The sequence below is a fragment of the Rosa rugosa genome, chromosome 5 (assembly GCF_958449725.1).
Source record: "Rosa rugosa chromosome 5, drRosRugo1.1, whole genome shotgun sequence".
NCBI lineage: Eukaryota > Viridiplantae > Streptophyta > Magnoliopsida > Rosales > Rosaceae > Rosa > Rosa rugosa.
Genome location: NC_084824.1, coordinates 45,065,996 through 45,075,440, shown reverse-complemented (window position 1 = coordinate 45,075,440; position 9,445 = coordinate 45,065,996). Strand labels below are relative to the sequence as shown.

Here is a 9,445-nt window from a genome sequence, read left to right as displayed (position 1 = left end):
TTCTAGTAGATGATACTGGTTGTTTCTATACTACTTGGTCACTGATGTATGACATAAATATAGGAAATTATTATATGTGCCATATCTATACCACAAAGTTAAACAGACGACAGTTAATGAACTGTCGTCTGAATGAAAAAGCTGCTGTTGTCTGATTGACCTCATTCAGACAACAATTAAAAACTATTGTCTTTTCAAAATTCACACAACATATATAGCTAAGTATGTGTTGTCTGAATATTTCCAAATGAAAATAATTAGGTTAAACTATTGTCTATTACAAACTCACACAACAGTTCATTTATTGACTGTTGAGAAACATTATATTACACCAACAGTTTTAGGAAAACTGTGTTGTGTGTGATGAATCTCAGACAACAGCAACACAACTATATGATGTTTGAAATGAATATCACACCACACTGTTGGAATGACTCTGTTGTCTGAAATGAATCTCTAACAAGTGTGGCTTAGTTTGGGATTGATTCATGAGGTGCTTTTGGAGCTGCTTCTGTTTTTGAGCCAAAAGTATGATGTTTGGTAAAATCTCTGAAAGCTGCTTTTGGTTGAAATTGCTTCTCCATAAAGCTGAATTTGAGAAGCTCCAATTTGTAGCTTTTGAGAGCTGCTTTTGGAAAACACGGAGCAACAACAGTAGAGAGTTTAATGAAATTTGTCTAACTGCCAATTCTGTCCTCTCCTTTTCTGAAAATTACATAACAGATAGGGTTTAGCTTCTTCGATCTCCATCGCTAGGCAGCCATTCTGCAGTCGTTCACCTTCTTCCTCTTTGCCGTCAAGACAACAGGCGCAACACTCGATAATTCGATCCTCATCGAACTTCTCCTCCTTCTCTCTCTGCTGTCACTGAAAGGTTCAATCTTGCTCTCTTTACCTTACTCTTTCAGATTCAATCTTTTTTTGATTCGTGCTTCATGTAATTGGTATTCTTCTGTGAGTTGGGTTTGTGCTTTTAAGCATTATTGAAGTTTGTGTCTTGCTTAATTTGGGATAGGAAGAATAAAGGTTTAATTTTTGAGTTAGTTTCTGGAGGAGGTTGAAGAAGAATGAATTATCAGCAAAAATACTTAGATGAATGACTTTGGGTATGCCGTCGGAATCTCAACTGGTTTTTAATCCGGAAAGAAGAAGAGGATCTAGGACTGTAGTTATGGAGTCGCTGCCTTTCCACTAGGAGAGAAGAGGAACTAAGGGAAGTAGGCTCAACTCTCTCTCGAATTGGAAGAAAGGGAAGAGGAACCTCCTCTAAGAACTGGTGTTAGAATATGCAGGTATTGCTGTCTTTGAAAAATATGATTAAGTGCAGTAATTGAGCTCTTTTTGTTTCTTCTTATAAACTTGGGGCTGATGTCTGGTTGATAAATAGACACTTAACAAACTTGGGTCATGTGATTGGATTGGTTTCCGTAATCCAGTTTTGTTCCCGTTGTTAAAAGACTCATGATAAAATTGATTTGAACATTTGAAACAGATCACTTTCTTAGTATGAGAAGGGAATGCGAGAGTTCTGCACCTATTAAAACGGTGGATGTACTATATACATGATCTATTAGCATTGTCATTTCCTAAATCAAATAGCATTTTAGCATTGTCATATCCTTATCTTAATAATTTGGAACTTTCATTGCTATTGACTAATTCTAGCTAGATTGATATTCTGCTAGTTATATGGTGCTGCACTAATCAGTAAGATTTATGATATGCAGATTAGAGTTATTAGGAAAGAAGCTAATTAATAAGATTTATTAATATGCAGATTAGAGTTTATGGATATCTTAATCTTACAGGTAGTAGTACGTAGTACACCTGAATGATGTTTTGATATTCCCATATCGTTATATCTGTCATGTAAGTTGGCAAGGAAAGCTCACATAGTTACAGATAGAGCATCCCTCTTAAGCATATAACTCAGATATTAGTTATGATTTACTTGGCACTTTCTTAGCCAGTAAAAGATGCTTTATACAAGTTGAAATTGCTATGTAGTTTGGATTGTTCATTGGCTTTGTGTTTTGCAATCTAGTTCCTTAATTTGATTATATGCTTCTGGGATCGTTACATATTTTGAGTTTGTATACTAATTGTAATGGAGGTGTTTGCTTCCAATTGTTTCCAACAGTCCTATATTTAATTATGATGCAATATTTGAGAATCTTTGTATACTAAAACAACTTGCCTGAGAATCTTTGTATACTAAAACAATATTTGAGAATCTCTATTCCTGATCCATGGCTGCTCCAGGTATGTGACCATTAACTCCAACATGTCTATGTTTCATAACTACTACAAATACTTGAACATAACTGTATCTAAACTATTTGTTGGTGATCTTGGTTGTTTGAATATAATCATACATGTATCTGCAGTAAGCTTGATTGTGTTTATATTCTGTGTTTGATCTTTCATAGACAAGTTAATTGGTTCTGTTTTGGGAAGTAAGTGGAGGCTTTGAAATGTGCATTGTGGCTTGCTGCTTTGGCACAAATCTAGAATAATTGATGATGTGAGGTTTTTCTCTTAATTTGTATACTGCTATTAGTTATAGTGATATTATAAGAGACTAGTCATTGTAAGAAATATTGTGCTTTCAGAATTTTTACATGATAGACAAGTTAATTAACTCTTCATATATGAAATCCATATTTGGCAGCCAGCAAGATCTCTATACAAACTGCGATTGGTACAGCAATAGCAATTGCTGGTGTTGTCATTTACTCCTTGATAAAAGCAAACTTGGAAGAGCAAAAGAAGGCAAGGATTTTGAAGTACCCCATTTTGGATTGAACTCACATACAATATATCATATGTTCTATTTCAAGAGGTTGCAAATTTCCGCATCATAAGAGGTATAGCATGGAAAGGGAAAATAAGACATGTGCAGTCACAGGCTTCATCTACAGATTAGAAAATTGAAATGCTCATTGAACTTTGACTATTATTGTACTATTATTACCAATTTGGAGACAGAGACTGGATCACTACTGTTGTAAGACAAAATCGTTGTATTTTAACACAATGTTACTGTTAAACCCCTCTCAAATTCATCGACTTATTTCTCAAGCAAGTTTTCAAATGGATGTGCATCTCTGATTCACAAATTTCTTGTTTGTTACCCAGAATAGCTTCAGTCCAAGCAAAATTGCCCAAATTAGTATTTTTAGCATTTATGACCGTTTTAGTGATTATACCCAGTCACAACACTTTTATCCACTTAGCATTTAGTTGCAAATTTCAAGTGACTTTAACATATTGTGTAATGGTTCCCGTTGAACTATGGTTGGGAAATTAATTCAAAAATTAATCCAAATATTCTGGACAATTGTGTAATAGTAAAACATAATATGCATGTTGAAGGGTTTAAAGTAAATCTTTTATTCGGTCCAAGCAAGGGTACAACGATAATACATGATAAATTTTTTTATTTGGTATGGTTACATAATCAAAAAACAAAATCATGTATTTTAGTAGCATATCTTAGGATATATGACCATTTTGGTAATTATATCCAGTCAAAACACTTTTGGCTTACAATTTACCAAACACTTAGAAATTGCTTTTCGTTCTCACAGCACTTTTAAAACCAGTTTACCAAACACCTCAGCTGCTTCTTCTCACAGCACAACAATCCCAAACTATTTCGATCAAAAAAAAAAAAAATAACTCGATCAGATAAATTGAAATTAGATCGAGAAGGAAATTAATGAACATACCTTCTATAACTCGATCTTTTTTGTATGAAGTGACTGAAAAAAACCAGGAAGATGGATCGTATAAGAAAATCAGAATCCAAGTGAAAAAGGAAAACCAAAATTGATGTAGATAGTCTATTCCTTGATGACCCACAATCAATACCAGTCCCGTCTTCTTCTTTCTGCGGGTTTCAAATAGAATTTAATCCACAGAAGGTTGTTGCTAGCTAGATGCAGCAGGGATGAGAGGGCAAATATGGAGAGCTAGCTGTTAACTGATCTGATCTGCAGACCTTTGGTTTGGTTTGGTTTAAAGATCAGGGATTCATTGAGGGAATACTTGAAAATGGAGGCAGCAAGTGAAAAGAGTAAAGCAATACATCCCTCTCCCCCTGCACTTTGGGATATGCTTTTCTTCTGCATGTTGTGAACTATTTTCTCCTCGTGTTTCACATCTTACCTTTTGGGGTGACCTAAGACGGAAGGGAAAGTCGAAAACTTTTTGGTACTTTCTTCTTCTCCATTACCCATTATTTGCCGTCAATTTTGGTCCTTGTTTTCAGATGAATCTATCTCATTTATAGAATTTAATTTGTGGGAAAAAATTGAGACTGTATGCATGAATTGAAAAGAAGGAAATTTGATTTACAGTTTTATTTTACGCACCCTAAATCTTTTCTTATCATTTATCTTCTCTTATGTTATCTGCAATAGTCGCAAGTTGGGAAGAATTGGTCAAGGAATTTGTGAAAGCTGGCAGTGAGGAAAGTAAGGCAATCCTTTCCAAGGTCGAAGACAAAGTTGGGTAGCTTAATGAATATATTGATTTCTATTGAAATGTTTTGTGTGGCATGGGAAATGGGAGTTGATTCAAATTTAATCAAGTTTGTTCAGCTGGTTTGGGAATTTAGTGTGGAAATCGTAGTTTAAAGTTGAAGCCTTTATGACTAGAAAGACCACCACCGTTCCTATAAGTGCAAGTTTTACATTTGCTTTGATTTCATTCAAAGTTGATGTTAATGTTTTTTGTGCAATGATTTGTTTAATGCAGTATGATCTGAACTCTTTTTTTCAATGACTGATCTGATTTTGTTTATATCTGCTTTCTGGAATTCCATTGTCCAAGTTTCTGTTTATAACTCAATGAATCTGTTATGGAGTCTTTAGGAATATGAATCTGGTATCATTATTTAATCTGCACTGCTTAAGGATTGGAGATCAGTGCTCATAGAATCTGTAATTTTTCAGGAGGAATGTTGTATTGAGAATTCATTCTAAACATTTGGTCCTTTGGGTTGTCATTTTATTGGGAAATTGTAGCAGATAGATAGTGCAGATAAGCATGGAAATTTACTGAAGTTGTTGACTATGAAAAAGACTCGGTTGAATTGCAATTAAGCCATAGAATACACTGCTGATTTCACTGCGTGTACTTTTACAGTTTACTGTGAAAAATCTTTCTAGATGCTATTTCAAGATATTAACCCTGTCATTTGCTTTCAGATTGTGGAAGCTTCTCTGAATCAACTCAAATTGTTCCTGAGCTAGTTTTTCAATTTCAACTTCATCTTCTTATTAATGTTTGATTTTGTTCAATTTAATTAGGATTTGGCTTTTTATGTCTGTTTTTGGTTGGAAGAAAACAGAGAGGGTGAGATATTTGGAAAGGGAGACAACAGATTTTGGAAGAGTATTTGGCCACGTGTCTACACCCTCAGTGATATCATTTGAGGTATTATAGTGTCGATTTGTATGTTCTGAGCATAGTGTTTTCAACTGAAACTGTTGAGTTGAAGTGAAATTCCTAATCTTTGACCTGTGTTTTAAGGTCTTGACCTTAGATCCGTGTGAATTCAGATTCTTTAATTGAGAGCTGGGACTTCAAATCCTTGTTGAGGGGTTAGTGATGTTAGGATTGAATTAAAATCGGAATTATTGAACTTAGGAAAGAATGAGAAAGGATAGAGCTTTATATAGAATGATAGAACAGTATCGAGGAAGAAGTATAGATTCATGAGGCTAAGCTTGGCAAGACCTCTAATTGGCAGGATCTTATCAGCTTCTCTATTTTGTTAGGGTTTTTTTGTTTATTTATAAGGTTGGATCTAATTGGGGTGCTGATTGGATAGTTTTCTTTGCATGATTAGTAGGGTTCAGGCATAGAAAGGATGTTATGAAAACCCTTCTACTTTACAGTTCATGTCATATTGTATCCTTATATCTGTACCATGTGAGTTAAAGCCAGCCTTTGATCTTTCTGCTTGCATTTTATTCCTTCTCTAGCCTCCTTCTTTTCTGGAGTAATGAAAACTTTATGACCTCACTGTTTTTGTTAGTCTATTACAGCTGAGTGAGCTGACAACACCTAACACTTTCTGAGATTCAGAGAGAAATTTAGAAGAGAAATAGAAAAGAGATAAATATAAAGAGAAAGAAGAAATTGATATATAGAACAGGGATATCAGACAGGCAGACTTAGTAAGAGGTACAGAAGAAAATAATTACAGGTAGAAAAGAGGGCGATAGCAAGAAGAAACAGAAGAAAGAAGAATCAGGGTTTGGAAGAGATGGATATAATTACACTGAGGCTTTGTCTGCCAATAACAAGCTACAATTGTTCATCTTACAGAGACCACTTCTAAGATCTAGACAAATCCTAAAACGAAGTCTAGATAATTCCTAATAAGCGTAGGTCAAATATAGTTCCCTTGGTAGTCTTAACTCACCATGTCCCTAAAAAGTCTTAACTCACCATGTCCCTAAAAACCTTTATAATAAAATACTTCATATGAAAACCATGAAAAGTAATGAGCATAAAGGGATTGTGTCTACTTTGGATCTAATATTTACTACATCTGCTGTTGGGTTAACTACTTGCATTAACTTCTGCAGGTCCTAATGCCCTCTTCACAAAGTTAGACTGGGAAACCCAATTGAGAAAAGCTTTTGAAGCTGCAAAAGGTTTGGAGTATCTCCATGAACAAGTTAGTCCTCCAGAGATTCACAGAGGGTTTAAGAGTAGCAGCATTCTCTTGGACAAAACATTCCATGCCAAAGTTTCTGATTTCGGATTGGCCAAACTACCCTATTTTTCATGCTTTTGTGAATTGTTTATCGATTGAATGCTGTTTGTAATTTGCTGAATCTTGAATGAAAAGGATATGACTTTCTTTAACATGTAACTTGAGATTTAGCATATACTGGATGAAAAAGCCTGAGATTTCCATATCAAGAAACATTTTGGGTATTTTTTATATTCCTGGATTTATAGAGTTTCAGCCAACGATCAAACTAGAGCTACCTATGATGATGAACAGCACTTTAGTTTATCCTTATGTGGTCTTAGATTGTTCTGACGATGTAATAAATTGGAAGACCATGAGAATCATTGCCTGCACTAACAAGGGAAGTAAACTTCAGTTTCAGTTTTCTTATGCAGAAGAGTTATCTGGTTTCTAACATGTGATGCATAAAATTAAAAATGGTAAATACGAATGAAATCTTCCATAGTTTACGTTGTACACCTTCCATAGTTTGAACTTGATTAATGAAATTCGAAGTAAATGTGTATGTACTTAGAACTGAGTCTGTATTATATATGACTAATCTTTAGTGCTTTGTTAATTAATCGTCTTTAGAAACTCAAACTATTTTGGAGGTAGGAACTCTTATTTTCTCCATTACTGTTTGACGCACTGTTCCGATTAATGTGTGATATATGGTGGTTTATCACTTTGATAAAACATCAAGTCCTTTTCAGTTATAATGAGGTTCTATGGACAGTTTATGAAGACTTGCTTTATTTTGTGTTTAAATTTCAATGTGAAGATATAGACCCAAATGGCATATTACTGCTTTACCAGAAGCTATGACTTTTATTGTCAAGCATTTTCTTTGAAGGTGCAGACTTTGATTTAATGTTCTTACTAGGTTCTTTGAATCTCTGATACTTTCTGTATTTGGATAAGTTTGCTGTAATGGGTTTTTGATTATGGTGCTTCTTCTTTCTGAAACAAATTTCTCTGTCCTATGTATTACTGTCGATTGAATTCAAAAAGTGATGTGTTTGATTGCAGAGATACTTAGGATGACAATACAAACTTTGAGCTGACAAAGTTTGATAATGAAAATATAAACTTTGAGCTTTTATGGGAGTGTCGGCTACGTGTCTTAGACTTTGCTATTTTGTATCCTTTTGATCATCGAGGAATTGTGAGATGCATTAGCAGTTCGTCCTCTTACAGATCTTTGCTGACATGAAATTTGTGACCATCGACTTTTGTTGTACAGCTCTTCTCTTCTGGCTTTTTGGCTGCATCAGTATTGGAGAATGTGGATTGTATGTATATTAACTCTAAGGCAGTTCTTTGCGTACCTTTTTCCATGTATGTAAGGGATAAATTATGGTTTTGGATCATCTACTTTTCTGATCAGTGATGGTGATAGATCCAAGTTTTGGCTCCTGTTTGATATTCATAAGTCCCATTTACAGCTCACATTGTCATCAACATCACTTTCTTTGAGATAGTTGAATGTATTATAGATTTCTGTAAATATGTGTACAGTACATTGAATTTTCAAGAGGGTCTTTCTGTCTCGGAACAATATGCCAATGCATTTACAGATTTTTGATGCATACACAGAATTTTCAATTCTCAAATTCACAATCTAATAAAGCTCCAAATTCATTCTTATATATCGATCTGGGATTCCAGATCAGTTCAAGTTGGTTCATTGCTTTTTTCTATTTAGGAGTTAAGATATATATCTACAAGTTTGCATCTGTTAACTCTAAATTTTCTTGCAGAAAAGTAGTAATTTAGAGCCTACAAAGAAGGAAGATAAAGTCATAAAACAAGTGAGAGAGTGACGGCCAGGTCTGCCACCAAGGATAAGATTTTACTTTCTAGCTCTCCGACGACTTCTCAGCAACAGAACCCAACTCCACTTGTTACTGCCTTGATGGCTTCAGCTGAACAAAATGCTGCTACCTTTCACTTTCCTGGGCACAACTGAGGTCGAGCTGCACCAAATTTTATAGCTGAACTTATTGGTTTAAAACCATTACTTCATGACTTACCGGGGGACATACAGTTGAATCCCCAGATATTAGAAGTTAAAAGAGTAACAGCATGTAGTGATATCCCGGTTTACACGAGTCTACAATGATAAGCAAATCCGTAGCTTCCAATTAGCCCTGGCTCACAAGTTGTTCACCAAATCACCAGTTTAAGTTGATCTTTAGATTACTAGCTAGGTATTACTGTGAAATCTTGATGGAGTTCACTACAGAGATGATTAGTTTTAGGTTTTATTCGCCTTCTGCAAGCAGCAAAAGATGCATTATTAATGTTGAAGATTCTCTGTTTCTTCAGAAGGATAAGGATAAGGTACATTAGTGCTTCTAGCTTTGAGCCTTTGACAGATTTTGGTAATTTGCAATATATTTGGACAGAGAATTATATGCAATCACGTAAAGATTTATGAATGAAATGTAATGTACAGTTTGAAAAATACAATGGAGTGAAGCAGAGCAATTAGACATAGAAATGAGCACACTGAAAGATGGCAGTCAAGAACTCTTGAGTTAGACAAAACTACAAAAGACAGACAAGACTTTAACAGGAAACTGGTTGACGAGACTCAGATCCAAATTGACCTACATCCCTAGCCGTTCACTATTAATGTCGAAGACGACTGCAAACTCAACAATTAGACTAACAAAGCTGGGAGAG

The 9,445-nt window shown here is 34.8% G+C and overlaps 2 long non-coding RNA genes across 2 annotated transcripts; both read left to right on the top strand.

Annotated features, from left to right (window-relative positions):
* Positions 1 to 625: 625 nt before the first annotated feature.
* Positions 626 to 3,081, top strand: LOC133709954 (uncharacterized). The gene is made up of 2 exons (XR_009846407.1): positions 626 to 874; positions 1,016 to 3,081. It is a non-coding gene; the product is annotated as an uncharacterized LOC133709954 (long non-coding RNA).
* Positions 3,082 to 4,075: 994 nt separating this feature from the next.
* LOC133712435 (uncharacterized) lies at positions 4,076 to 8,713 on the top strand. The gene is made up of 3 exons (XR_009847395.1): positions 4,076 to 4,215; positions 4,425 to 5,442; positions 6,603 to 8,713. It is a non-coding gene; the product is annotated as an uncharacterized LOC133712435 (long non-coding RNA).
* Positions 8,714 to 9,445: the final 732 nt, after the last annotated feature.